Source organism: Protopterus annectens, chromosome 8.part0 (genome assembly GCF_019279795.1).
Source record: "Protopterus annectens isolate FY-2018-M chromosome 8.part0, PAN1.0, whole genome shotgun sequence".
Lineage (NCBI taxonomy): Eukaryota > Metazoa > Chordata > Ceratodontiformes > Protopteridae > Protopterus > Protopterus annectens.
Window position 1 is genome coordinate 196,277,268 of NC_056741.1, and position 16,094 is coordinate 196,293,361.

Here is a 16,094-nt window from a genome sequence, read left to right on the forward strand (position 1 = left end):
TCAGACATAATAAAAGTACCCTTAGCACCAGTTTAAATACATCTGAACCTTTCAATTAATCAGTTAATTAACCAATCCCCACAAGGATTAAGACATCTAATATAGTCAATAGTGGTGCTAAATAAACCACTTTAATACATCCATATCAAACAATAATACCGATTCATATAATGATATATTTATCTATCTAAAACTGTCATCATGACATAATATATACCTACACATATATAAATGAAAGCGCTTACTACTTTTATATTTTTGCCTTGTTTTTGCTTTAATACATTAACATGACTTTTATGTAGTCACTTTGTTTCACTTCAAGTTATATGTGCATGGCAAGAGCTGAGAAGTACAGATAATGTATACAATGATTAAAGGGAGAGAGGTTTTGGGAAACAGGAGAAATAGTTATAGACAAAATAATAAGGGAATCAGGCAAAGAAAAAGAAAAAGAACAATTCACTATAGGATGTTGGTCCTTCATATGGAAAACATTATTTCTATTGGTAAGATTTTTAATGTTACTCATAGGGTTACTAGGAAAGTGTTGCTTAGCTCGTATTATACAGGGCAAGCTCACATCATGGGTAAAATATGTTTCATTCATCCTTTCTTTCTTAGTACTGTACATAAACTGCTCTGTATTTGGATAATTGGAGTGTGTAAAAACAGCTTCCATGCTAGTTGTTAGTTTTCTTTTTTGAAGCATTTGTTTTTTTGGCCTCAGACCTTAGTAGCATACATTGGGTATGTTTTTGAAGTAGGTCTGTTGCTTGCCAAGCTTGACACACATATTATATACAACTTTTATTAGTAGTAAAGTGATTGCATGTCCTTCCTATGTTCACATGGGCTTTCTCTAGGTGGTCTTGTTTCCTTCCACATTCTAAAGACACACAGTAAGCAGATTGGTGACTTCTAAATTTCCTGTAGTGTGAGTGCATGCATGTGTGATATGGCAGAAAGGCCTGGCAATCTAGTTCCACCCTGTCCTTACCTAGTAGACCTATCCTGCCATTGTAATGTACACTGTCAGAGTCATCAAAGGAAATCATTTACATCCACATGATTGATATTAGAACATACATACATACAGGTTAAAGAACTGTAACCCTTTCATTGCCTTATATGTATGAAGGACACAATACTGAAGGTGTTATGGCAGTGTACACACAATACTGAAGGTGTTATGGCAGTGTACACACAATACTGAAGGTGTTATGGCAGTGTACACACCTATGACAATGTGGCAATACTGAGAAGACTGATGGACACCCATGAAATCATTCCAATAATAGTATTAATCCAGAAAAAACTTTGTGGCAGCAACCTGCATGATGTGAATGCTAGAATGTGTGATGTCCATACATGCTGTGTATATATGTATTGCAATCCAGAAGGACATGATACATATACATAGGCTCATAGGATCATAGGATCATAGGAGGTTTCTAGTCTAAAGACCCTAGGGTCCCTACAAGCCTAGCCAAGTTTTACTCTTATTTCCATGATCAGACCTATCATTCCTGTCCAAGAGGGGCACAGGTGGAACCCCTGAGGTGAACTTATATTTACCAATCCAATCATCCAGATTGCATTTGAAGAGGGCCAATTAGGTGCTCTGCTTAACATGAAGTAGGAGTCTGTTCCAAAGGTGTGGTAACCTCTGGGAGACAAAGCTGTCCCTCCATCAGGTTCTATTGATGTCACATACCAGGTTAAGGCCATTAGAGTGAGTAACCTGTGTACCATTTAACTTACGGATATGCAGCATCTCCAATAAAGCAGGGTCAAAGATTGCTTTATATGCAAGACAGAGATTGCTTTAAGTAGTCTGTATGAAACAGAATAAATTGACAGTGATTTCAGATGATCCTTATAGGACAGATGCTGAAGACCATGAAGTTTCCTTGTGAGGAACCTTTGTGGTCTCTCTTATTGCTGCAGGTGCTTGGAAAGGTACATACCAAAAGGGTCATTGTACTTAATTATTGGCCTGCTGAGGGAAGAGTACAGGGAGGTTATAACTTCTTTTTTTTTCTGGAGGCAATGCTCTTATTTATCAGATGAGAAGTAAAGAATGCCCATCTTACCACTATGGAAATATGGTGATCAAAGGTAAGGTTGCTTTCAACCTGTGTGCCCAGGTCTCTCACCACTGAGTGCATACTTATGGTGTTGTAACTGATGTTGTAGTTAACAGGAACATCACTCTTACCAAAAGGGATGATAATACATTTTTTACACTGAGTTTAAGCCCATGACTTTGGCACCAGTCATTTGTTTGTGTACGACGCTCTTGTATTATGTATTATCATCATTTGGAGATTCTATGACCACTCCCAGTTTATAGTTGTCAGCAAACTTTGTCACCTTTAGTTTTAGCTTGCACTTCTGAGAAATGGATTCCAAACAGTAGAGGTCCCAGGACTGATCCCTGTGGAACACCACTGCTTCCAGGTCTGTTGTTTGAGGTGGATTCCCCTATTTTGACTATAAAGGTTCTATCAGTGAGCCAGTTAGCAACCCATCTAATGATAAACAGGTTGATACCTAGCTGGATGAGATTGTCAATTATGCCTGAGTAGGAGATAGTGTCAAAGGCCTTGGTTAAGTCTAGGTAGGCTGTATGCACAGATATCACCTCATAAAGGGCCTTGATGACTGTTACAAAGATGTCCACTAGGTTTAATAGGCATGATCTCCATTTGACAACTCCAAATTGAATAGGGTCAAGTGTTTGGAGGTTACTAATATCTTTGTTGATAAGGTCCATGATGATTTTCTCCATGGCATTGCAGATAAGGATAGTCAGGCTAATAGGTTTATAGTTCCCGGGATCAGTGGAAGCACCACCTTTGTGCAAGGGGATAACGTTTGCCTTTTTCCATTCAGATGGGAAGAAGCCAGTGCTTAAAGTATGACTGAAAAGAGTACCCAAAGGTGTTGCTAATTCTTGTTTGAGCCAATGTAGGATGCAGCCTGGGATGTTATCAAGTCCCATGGATGCTGTGTTTTAAATCTTAGAGAGGGTGTAGATGACTTGCTCTTTAGAGATACAAGGTAGCGGACAGGTGGTAGGGATGTCTTGGGGTACGTTTGGTGGTGACAGGGGAGTGAAATTTTCACAGAACCTGTCGGCTGACAGTTCAGTAATGTCCACAGACTCTATATATGTGGTATCATTACTATCAGTTTGGCACAAATTTGGGCCTTTCCTTTTAGGTTACAGATATAACTGAAGAACGTCTTATGGATGTCCTTAGTTGAGGAAGGTAATATGGATTCATAGTTAGCTTTGAAAGACTTCATAAGAAGTCTTATTTGCTTGTTTAAACTGAGAAGGCAGCATTTCCAGTTTAGAGCTCACTCCATCTTACTCTTAGACAACAGTTTCTTCCTCTTATTGTAAAGCCTGTTAATGGCAGTTGTCCACCAGACAGGTTTGATATTCCTCGAGGAGCTTGTTTTGGACCTATCAGGTACAGCCAATTTAATGCAGATGTTCAGGTGTGTGTATAAAGCATTTGTTTAGAACTCGGTAAAGTTGCCAGTTCCATCTGAGAAGGGAGGTGCAGTGAAGCTATTTATACCATGCTGTAAGAGCTTATAATCTGCAATGGAGACGTTTTTTAGTCTAATTGGTGCTAGTGATGGATCAGGTGTGATAGTAACTTTGAATGAGACTGATTTATGGTCAGATCTCACCAGGATGGGGATGCTACAGTGGTCTCCCATATTGGTAAACACCAAATCCAGGATGTTGGCATTCCTTGTGTGGGTATCAACTAGTTGGTCCAGGGCAATGGAGTTAAGTCAACAAACTTTTGGGCAAGTGAGTTTGTGAACAAGTAATTTCACCAGTTAATGGATGAGTAGTTAAAGTTGCCCATAACCATGGTGTTTTGGATATATCTTGACAGACTCAAGTAGATCCAAGTAGGCAGAGTGGGTGTCCTGATTCATGGAGGGGGTCCTGTAGCTGGCAATGACTTGAGTAGGTGTCCTACCAACAGTTTATTGCACCTGAAGTATCTCAAGAGAATCATGCTTTCTAACCAATCTGGAGGTGTATTTATCTTTAATGAATATTGATACACCACCTCCTTTAGTTTTCATGCTATCAGTTTGTGGTCTGAACGTGTGGAAGGAGGTGTAGCCCAATATGGCTGGGGTGCTTTCCACAGCCTTGAACCAGGTCTCCATGACTGCACATATGTCTATGTCTTCCAAGGTGAGGACTGTTTCCAGTGAATGCAGTTTCATGTTAAGACTCCTAGCTTTTAGCAGCAAAACCTTGAGGTTATTCTTGGATGGAGTTCTTACATCAGGAATTTTGTCCTTGAGACACTGCCTAAAAAAGGCACTATGGGGGTGGCAAGAGCCTTGGCCAGTAGCTGAAATCCCAGCAGTGACAGATGAAGACCATCTCTGGCAAAGCATTGAGGTCTGTAGATGATGTCATCCCAGGCTGACAGATACGGTATCCCCTTGGAATGACACCAGAAACTAAGCCAAATATTAAAGTCAATCATTTTGTTTGTATTGAGGCATCATCCTAGGTGAAGGTAAAATGCTGCTTAAGGATAGGGACATACCAGCCTGAGACACATAGTCTGAGAGCACAATCATGTATCTCTTCATATAGTCCAGAGAGGTACGTCTCAAGTCATTCACACCAACATGAACTATGACAGAGTCATAACAGAACCTGTTGTTGAGAGACTTGAGTGCATTTGTGATATGGCAGATCCTGGCACCTGACAGACAGCTGACTGTGACCTTCTCCTGATCCAGCCTGGTGAGAGGGACATCTGTGTGTCTCATGATGGAATCACCTATGACTAATATGTTTGGTTTTGTGTTTTGCCTTAAGGTCTTGACAGGTGAGACACTGGTATGTGAGCTATTATATGAATTGTGTTTTGCAGAGGAAGTATTGTGTAGCATGTGTCTGTTTGCATTTGGGAGGTCTCTGGTGTTTAGGTATGTTTCTGGTGAGGACTCCATATATGTAGGCATGTGTGATGTGGATTTGGGTGGGGTAGGAGGTGAGGTCTGCATGCTGATGACCCACTCATTGTCATATGTACTGGCTAGTGTGTGAGAGAGCAAGGATTCAAGGTTCTTAATATAGTTGCATCTCTCACATGATCTAGGAGTAGAAGGTTGCTGGTGAACATGAGGCAGTTACTACACTGTTTCAGGATGCCCATGCCAGCCAAGCTGGCTAGAGAAACTGTGGGAAATTGTACCTCCATAGTGTTAGGTAAAATTATATAGTCAGGAAAAGAGGTTGCACTTAGTAATGGCTAGTGGGTGAGAGGTGTGTTTGTTCCTCTGAGGCTAGGCTTAATGTTCTACCTGACAGTAGAGATGAGCTGTGAAAAACCTCTGGGGGACCACAAGCAAGTGCTAAGGGAAAATTTAACAAGCAAAATGATTGGTACTATAACCACCAATGGTAACCACCGCTTCGTGGAAGTGCACAATGGTGTGCTACATGTAAGAAAGTGCAGATGGGGGCTTATATAAAATAAAAATAAAAAAACAAGAAATAACTCTTTTAAATCAAACTAGCAAATAAGGGCACATTCTCTGAGCTCTATTCCAATCACTCTCAATTAGATGGGAACCAGACAGCACTCACCTTCCACAAGGGTGCAGAAAGGCCTTCTCCAACAAAGATGGGTTGAATTTGATGCTCAGAGGTTACAAAATAGACCCAGAAACAGCAAGTCTGGAACTGGGCTATGCTACAGCCAAACTAGTACATTATGCATTAAAATGTGGCCAAAAACAGTTCTGACAATTCAAACAGACAGTAGAAGGCAAATACAAATAAAGAGTGCAATATAAGAGCAGAAACAGGCACTTATAGTTAGTTAGAGGCAACGGATGCCTTGGATCTTTCAGTATCTCAGTGAAGAGCTGTTTTTAGTGCTCAAGTGATAAAAGACAGTCTAGATTCTAAGACTGAATCTAGCCTATGCTAAAAAGTGGTGAGGTATTTGAAATTTAAAGTGCTTAAAATCAAACAGTCATGACAGCAAAAAAAAAAAAACAGTATAAAGCAGCAATTCAGTAAAACAATGTTCTCAGTGTACTCAGGTTACTAACAAGCAGTAATAAAAGAGGTGGTATAAATGCAATTAAACACTTTTAAGAACAGCAACAAAAGCAAAACAAATGATTAAAGTAGGAAAATACACAGTATAAATACAGTAAAATACAGTAAAAGCAGCTGAATAGAGTGTAATTTTTTGTCAAGTAGAAAGGGAAGAAACAGAAGATAATATAAGGTTAAGGAGCTAAGGGGGTGGAGCTAAGGTAGTGGGCCCTCCCAAATGGATTCACTGTACTCAGTAGAATTAGCTGATGCAATGGAACTGGAAGAAGTGTCCAATAACAAATTTATAATAAGAAGCGGGCAAAGCAAAACTCACCAAGTTATAAGAGCACAATAACAATAGGGTGGGTAGGAGGGAAAATCAAATGGAACCAGCCAGATTAAGTATTCAAATGTAAGCCATAGACCAGTTTAACACACAGACATTGCAACCCTAAGCACAGAATTATTAAATACCACTGAAACAGTTATAGCAAGTGCAAAAATATACTTATATCAGCTTTGTATGTCAGATGGTGTTAGAAGTAATCCAAGCCAGGTAACAAGGAAGGTGGCTCCCAGAATTATCATTTTCACTAGCATATTAACAGAATACTGTTCTGGTCTTGATACTTAAGCTGTCTAACAATAGCGATACATACTTGTAAAATGAAGGGTATTGTCATGTAACATGTATTAACATGCACATAAATCAAGGCAAATATCATGTGTACTCAGTCCATTGGCAACTGGGTTGGATGTAGAGGAATGTCAGTATATTACTGTGCATAGGATGTATGTATGTGTGACACAAATAACATAAATGGATAGACATAGACAAAAGAAATCTACATACCAGCAGTACCGTATAATGACATCAGCTACAGGCGAAATGCATCAACTGTCATGCTATAGTTAACAGAGTGTGATGCACTCCTGTGGGTTTAATAAATCATATAATGTGCATCCATCCTGCTGCAACTGCCAAACCGTACATGTTGAAAAAAATTCTATCCAAGTACACATGAATGCAGTATAACATCATTTTATGCAACACATTTAGCCCTGAAGTAAACCGTGTTAAACACATGACTGATACCTGCATGATATTACAGTAACATAAATTACAACCAGGTGAAAAATGAACTTGTATTAGTAAGTGAACTGTTGAAATTTTACATACACCAACTGAACACTGACCTCTAATAAATGTTGTTATCCTTTATGGGGAAGTCAACACCATTGGATAGATGTTGGCAAAGTCAACTTTCCAGAGGTTAATTCTATTACTTTTTGACAAAGTAAAAACAAATGACAAAAATATCTCATAACATTGATTACTTTATGTGCTTTATGCTAAAAGGCACACATCTACTACATCACCATATTGGACATACTCATATGGAATGACACCAATTACTACAGTAACATCAACTGCACACCACAATACCATAGGAATGTATCATAATGCAGGCCCATCATACCTCTCATCCTCTTAGCACATGAAACCTGGTCAAAGCCAAAAATATCGATGGGGCAAAGGCCTAAAAATAGGGACAGGTTTTAAATATTGTTCTTAAAACTTAGAAAGTTACTAGAAGAATTGGTTTAGTGTTAGCATGTATTTTCTGAAGGATATAAAGTCTAAATCTCAAATGTGTGTCACTTAGGGACTTTAAACCTCAGTGATCTGCCAGAAAATCACAGATTTTATTCGGAACAGGCCCAAAATATGTGGCAGAAATCTGGAAATTCTGTGAAAATATGTACATTTGAGAGTTATGAGGTCCACTCACACTTTGTGAGTTTTGCAGCATGGCACACATCAAGAAATGATGAATAAGCTATTACTGCCTTTAAAGCATAATATTGTGAACAAAATAATAAAAGGTATAAATAAATCTATTAAGTCACGCAATATAGATATTACTTTTAGGGAATTAAATAATGTCTGTAAGCAACACACTCATCAGTTTTATCTTGCCAGACTCAAACACATGCCTGAGATCAGACCTTAGAGACAGGGTGAGATGCATCAACCACTGACATCACAGAAAGAAGCATGCATGCTATGTCATGAAGAACACACTTGAAAGGATTATGTCAGTATACTTTTTGGAATAGTTATGGCTCCCCTAACATGGAATTTGAGACCTGAAAAAAGTGTTCCTATTCCTGTGCTCATCTCCATTCTTTGCTAAGCCTCTCCTGTCTGTTATAATTGTCTGATAGCCATACCTTTCCAGAATCAACCCCCTGCCTATAACACTCCACATGCTACAGAGCTGTGCATAAACTGTATCTGCCATAGGAAATAATAATTGGACAGGTATCAGGAAGAACACACTTCCAGGTATGAACTAAGAAAGGCTGAGGGATCAATAGGATTTAGCAATGCCACTTTTCACATAAATGTGATTCAGATATGTCACTGTTTATTGGGTAAACTACTCTTGTCTATCAATATTGTTTTGCACATACACATTCTCATATTTGAAGTAATGCCTATTTAATTACACATGCTATAGAAGTCAGAGTTAACTGCAGTTGCCAAAGGATAACTCTCAACACAAGCATCACAAAACAATGACTTGACTGGCATAAAATTCTCAATGTATTTAAAGGCCTTTGCTAGAACTAAAAGGGATAAAAAGAAATCATTGCAATGCTGTATGTTTCCCTGTGTCATTTCACTATGCTTGCATTATGATGTATTTTGCTGTTTAAACAACTGCCTATGTAAGTCCACAGTCTACAGAACTGTGTATTAACTGCACAAGCCACAGGCAAAATCTTACCACAAATGTGAGACAGAACCTATTTGAAGGCGTGACATTATCACTGCATTGCAAAGCAGTTATATGTGCTAAAAGGGACTGAAAATAATGGCTAAGCCTTCTCCCACTGTAATTTACACATTAGAACTGTGGTGGATGCTGTTCATCCCTAGCACTAGAGTCACGCACACACTCAAACTACTCAGTCATTGCTAGTTTTAAACAACTACTTATGTAAGTACATAAGCTACAGAATACTGCATTGACTACATGCACCAGAAGGGAAGTCTAAATGCATCTGTGAGAGAGTACATTTGAAGGCACAACATTGTCATAGTGGTGCCTTAACATTAATTGGAAGGGTGGTGTGATTTGCTTTAATGTCTTCCATGAATTTAAGTGTACATAACCACATTTGTTGTATAATCCAGTCATCCATGTGACAGCAAAAACACAAACATGCACAATACAAACAGAATGCCAGATTTCAAGTCATGCCTAAGTCCACAAAGTAGACAGTCTGTAACATTTCCTAACATCACAGGAGAAGACTTACTAAAAAGGTAAGATAAAGCATATGTCAATAAATGAACTGTATAAAAAGCAGTTGTCTGGGCTAAAATATACAGAAAGTAGTGGGAGAGACCTCTCCAAGATAGAAATCAGATCTGTGGGTGAGAACATTGCTACCCACATGAACATTTACACACACACTGAGACTAAAGAGGCTATGGATTCATATCTGGATTTGAACTGATTCCCTAATTAAGATCACAAACTAGACTACACTGCAGGAATTGCAAGAAACATACACAAAGTATGAGTAAAACTTTGAGACAGTGTACATTTGAAGGAATGACATTCATTGTTTGTTAACGGAAATGCGTGTGCTAAAAGAGACTAAAAGTGGTGAGAGATTCCTTTCCCACTGTAAAGCTAGATATCTGATCTGTGGGTGAAGCCATTCCTACTTAGCAGAAAAAAGACACACATACATAAATGTATACACACACACACACACACACACACACACACACACACACACACACACATGCACACTCATAGTATTCACACAATGTGGGATTCAAATCAACTACCTCTCTAGTTACTCAATCCAGAGCAAACAGGTTATATGCAAATGATAACTTGGTGTGTCATTTTCAATATTTTCTTAAGCTTGGAAATGTGCAAGTAAATTCAAAACATAGAGGTCAAACAGATGAAAATACACTACTTAATACTACTCAGCACGTATGTGTGCAAAGGTCACACACCATTGCACGTCTTATGTATTGGTGTGCAATCATGAATTACATTATGTACTGTTTAGACAGCATTATAGTGAACTCATTATATCTTGAGTACTACAGTCCATTACAACATACACAAGTAATACAAACTACTGATATCACTTTCCTTTTATCCAAACCACTTCCTGAAGTACACTGTTACAAGCTCATTTGTGAAACTGATGGAAAAGTATTAGTGCATGTTTAATTATTTTTTGAGGTTTTGAACTTAGAATGGGAATTGACAGTGATCTATTGTACTCTGTGTCAACCTTTGCACAAATAAGGAGTAAAAACATATAAACATATAAATAAACCTAGATAACTGGATGGACAGCCTCAAATCCCCCCCTTTATCTTGACTTACCCTACTTGAAAGTAATAATTACTAATGAACCAATAAACAAATGTAAGTCTACATCAAAGTGGCAGGAATGTTAAACACTTAATTATTCATTCACTTTTACTAATGAGCCACACTTCTGAGGCATCAGCCAGCCCCTTCACAACACTCACTCTTGTACTGCTAGGGCGTGTGCATGGCAATGTGTAGGTTCTCACTCCCATGTTTACCTGCCCTGCATTTTGAGCAGATTGAGTGATTCATGAATGATAATGAGCTGACACGTGATTTACATATTCAGTCTTTTCACTGGGATATAATCTGCACTATATAAGCATAACCTCGGGCTAAGAAACTTATATGATAGTAGGGAAGACAGCTTGGATGCACCAACATCAGATATGGCTGTTTGATTGCAACAGTTGCATTACTACTTTTGAGAACTGAACTACAAATCCCATAAAAGTATGTGATGGTTCTTTATAAGTCATACTTACACAATTCTGATGTTACTGTCTTTCAGAAAATATAAAGTGATGTCAACACTTTCCATATTTATGTTGTTATAGAAGGCATAACAGTTGTTATTGGAACAATTCTCATCAAATGATGTATGCCTTTATAATAAGAAGATGTGGAAACATTTAGGGAATTGGAAGTAGCACTGTGAAATTTACATTTTAAACATTAATCAGTTGTTAAGCATGTTGTACATGCTTAACATAAAGATGTTATCCCATTAAAAGGTTGTGTCCTTCACATATGTGTTGCTGGTGTGAGTTTTCAGGAATAGTTGTTTCAAAAGGGGTGTCTGATTTTCATTACTTAACTGAACGCTGTCCACAATTTGCAAATTCCTTTTGGTAAGGATGTTTTAATAGTTGCTATTAGAAAAGATTCATTGATTTGTATTACATAGTTTTGTTCTGCGCACATGTCCTTAGCAAATTGTTAACAGACATCTGAATGCAAAAAACAAATGTTTCATTAAAATTGTCATTTCATACTCTTCATTCATTGTAAATTCTCCTATATATTCTTGTGTAACACATTTCTTCATCCTTATTCAAGTCTGTCATTGTTGGTTGGGGTGGGGGGTGAGATTTACACTTACATAGTACAAGTGTGAATTAGCATAGATCACTTATGAACATGTTCTAAATGATGCCTGCAGAAATGCATATTTGTTTTCTGATTTGTCCCTGCTTCTTTTTTCTGATACATACATACACACACATATATATATATATATATATATATATATATATATATATATATATATATATATATATATATATATATATAAATATTGAAATATATGTATATCATATATTTCAGTATATTGAATATGGTTACTTTACTGACCTTAAATTCATTCTCAGATGCTGAGATTGAGGTGTTGATAGATATGGAGATTGTCTCTTGCAGAAAGTTATAGCTGACAAGCCCTTCTATGACAATACCTGGCAGAAAGTGTTTGATGATGTGAATGCTGCACATACTCATGGCCATGACAATGGCACCATCAGACATCAGGCCAGTGACAAGATCACCAAGACCAAAAAAAGAGCCAATATTATAGCACTGGAACAGAGGGCTACTTGTGGTGGTCCTCCTACGGATGCACTACTCACTGAGATGGAGGAATTCCTGTTCACTATAAGCGATCCAGGCAGCTCATGGGGTTTCCCAGTGTTGTGCAGGACATGGGTGCAGAGGTGGAAGATGGCCAACTGGTGCCTTCTGCTGATGCTCATATGTACATATATATATATATATATATATATATATATATATATATATATATATATATATATATATATATATATATATAAACACAGAGAGAGAGAGAGAGAGCATATAACTCTGTCTATCTATTCACAACCCCCTTTTCCAATTTTTCTACATGGGGGTAGAGAAAAAATAGAGATATATTGTATAAAATCTTATTTACGGTTATAAGTAGGGTTGTCTTTCATGTATCATCTTCTGTTTAATGTTTATCATCCTTCTAGCCATCTCCATTTTGTCTGGCTAGGCATATCTGGTACTGAGGTTCCCCTACCACCGCAGATGGTATGGGCATACCTTTTTGAAGTTGCATTTATTTATATAACGTATCTTGAGTCTATGTTAATTACTTGTTTAATTCCATTTGCATTTCTTATTGCCTAACTCAGACTTATGTTTTGTAAGTCTGAACAGTGTTTCTTTTATTTCTCTTTTTGTTGTTCTCTATTGCTCTAATCACAGGTGTTCCTGCCACCAGCACTGTGGAGCTCTTATTACTTAATGTTGGAGTATTGGTAGCCTCCTATGATGATGGCAGTGATGAAGAGGCATAGTCTGGATTGCAGATGGTCAGTCTGACACTAATGTTGTGTCTCCCACATCTGCTGCCCAGAGTTTTGACACAGTCAGTATGTCTATGCATATATATATAACATAGAACCATCTGAAATAAGACAGGTTGAGAGTGACATGGTTAATCAGGGTGGTGTGATTACTCCATTTGCAAAGTTAGCAGAGTCTCCCCCTCACTACTGGGAGAATGAAGTACCACACAGGGGTTTCAGTAGATGTGCTTATACAAGATGTGCATCAGTAGGTCCCATGCAACATATGTATACAGCCACCATGGAGGCACAGACAAGTTCCACCAGGTCTTCAGAAGTGACAGAGTACAATCTCTTCTGCATTTTGACATGTGAAACTGAATAAACCATGAAGGTGACTCCCTGGTCAGTATGAATGACACAGTAGATTATGAGGTGTATGTAATGGAACATCTGCTTGGGGAAGGTCATCATCCATGTGGCTAGAGAACCATTATATCTTCAGGTGTTAGCTGATATGTCTGTGCCAGACCCCACACCTGTAATAGCACTACTTCCACTTCTTCATCAGTGATTTAGGTGTCCACAGCCAGAAGATGAAACCATGTGGTTATGGATGCAGCTGTGATGAGACCACATCTAGTAGACATCATTCACTTTCAGGCAGCACCTTGACATTTATCCAGGGTCATGTAACTAGCAGTGCAACTCCATGCAGAGGTAGTTCTTGTGGTCAGGGGCCAGCGACAGTGGGCTGAATCCTCTACTATGCATGGCTCATACCTCTTCAGGATGCCAGGGCATAGTGCTAACACAAATGCTTTAATTGTTTTCCTGCAAACCCACACATGGTACAAATATCTTGGTCTTACCATCTCACATACACACATATTTATATAAATCATTAATATTGAATGATTTACATTAGTTGCTACTGACCATGAGAAAGCCAGACTTGCTGTTAACCTGACTTATCACTGACACACACACACACACACACACACACACACACACACACACACACACACACACACACACACACACACACACACACTTCATTGGTGTCAGACTTACCCTTCTGTAACCCCAATCCCAACCCTGTACAAGTGATGATGACTGTGCCCTGACCTTTGCCTTTGCACGTATTTTTGTGATTTTGGGTTGCCAATGTCTTACGCACAGAGTGGATAGCTTAGCTAATGCTTGCTTAGTCAGATGCTTGCTTTAATCAAAAGTCTTGTACTGATTTGCACTTTTTTCTGCACAAGTTCTAAGGATTGTTATGTAGGTTGAGCAATCCTGATTTTATTTGTAATAGTGTTCTTAATAATGCAGTCATACTACTTACAAATTACTGCTTGCTCAGTACCTCATGCAAATGATGCTAAGATTGCCAGTTATTGTTGGGCTGTCTAAGCTGGACAACTTTTAGATATAATGCACAGTACTGGGTAGGCCAAGCATATGTTAAATACATATATCTTGAATCAATCAGTAGGATGGCATATTCCATAATCTGTGTCTTCTATATTAATGTAATTTTCTGTTTCTTAGGGATGTGTATGCACGCTTACTCATTTACCTGTGTGGATGACTGTGAAATGTGATGTAACATTGTGGGTGTTGTTTTGACATGAGTCTCCTTTTGTTTGATGTACAGGCTGTATAACATGCTGTGAAAAGCTATTTTGATATGCATTTTAACAGATTTCTATTTATGTTGCATGTATCACTTATGCGTTACTGCTAACATCCCTGTACAGTTGAGCAATTTCTAATCTTACTGGCATACAGTCATTTTATCTGTTCTTTACAGGTTCATCACTTACCTTGGTTAATGCTGCTGCAATGTTATCTCTCCTGGGGTTGACTCTGATGTTCACAGAACACAGCCATTACATGATTAATTAAAGACTGATACTTTTGCATGCATCACTGTTACAGTTTGTATGTGCTTAGGTTCCTAATTTTTCACCTAAGTAGTGTATGTGTGCACTATCCATTGTCTCTTAGCCAGGGCCATAGCATATTGTGCCTGACTCCATCTGCCTGGATCATCCACAGCTACTGGTTCTTCCTCAGACTCCTCATCTGTATCTGCTGGCCCTGCCTGTGGTGCTGGGGACTCTACTGCTTAGCCTTACTGTCCCTGTTGCAACAACTTCCTGACAATGATAATTTGTAACATGGCACAGACTGGCAGTATTTTGGTCAAGGTGGCTGGGTCATACCACAGCTCATTTCCATAAGTACATGACATCAGAACCATGATTTGCCTAAGCCAAATAATGGTCTATAATATTATTAGTCCGAGTGTGTACATCATTGTAACCTTGCTCAGTGGGATTGTGTGGGTTTCTCATGGCTGTCTTGAACCAAGGTCCCAGTGTATAACCTACATCCCACACAAGAAGCCCTTCAGGAAAATATACCCTAGAACAACTTATATACAGATCACAAGTGTGCCATATATGTAAGTCATGAAAACTGTCAGGTTTGCCTGCAAACATATTGCAAATGATCCCTTAGGCATTACAGACCACCTGACAGTTGAAAGTGATTTCCTTTTCTGTTGATGTATTTCCTTCCCTGCTCACCAGGTGGGGTATTTAATTCAATATGTGTGCAGTCTATGGCACCCAGAATCCCAAGGAAATGTGCTATGGCATAGAAATGTTGCATGGTGGTAGCTCTTTCCTCCAGGATACCTGAAAACCAGATATGCTCACATACATATTGTAGCATTGCATTTAATAAGTGGTGTGGCCTTGAGGCTGAGGCTGTGACTGTGACACCTTAATATAGTCCTCGGAGGTCTCTGAAAAGTACCTGTGGCTGAGTATAGTATAGTGATAAACACAATCTTGGTTTCTACTGGGATTTCCCTAGTGCCACAGGTGAAGGTGGCAGAGGTCCACTATTTCCTTCAACGTATCTCTGTCCACCCTGTAGCACTCTAATATTTCAGTATCATGAAGTCCATAATATGACAAATGTGGTTGGAATATACTGGTGATGGACTGTCTTAGCAAACAGGTATTACGGGACAGATCAACACAACAAGTTGCTATGGCTGCATGCAGACAATGTGGCATTACAGGCGGACTCTGAGCAAGTACGTCAACAAAAGATAGGGGACTGGAATGCTAAACTGAAGGCACATGGAACAAAACTAAGTACAGATAAGAAGCTGGTAACTGCAGAACATTATGGAAATCAGAAGAAGCTGAGAATTGGGCT

General features: G+C 38.6%; 1 protein-coding gene across 1 annotated transcript in view; it reads left to right on the forward strand.

The window, feature by feature from the left end:
- Positions 1–16,094, forward strand: part of LOC122808189 (antigen WC1.1-like) — a 997,107-nt gene that overhangs the window by 382,418 nt on the left and 598,595 nt on the right. The window lies entirely within an intron of this gene.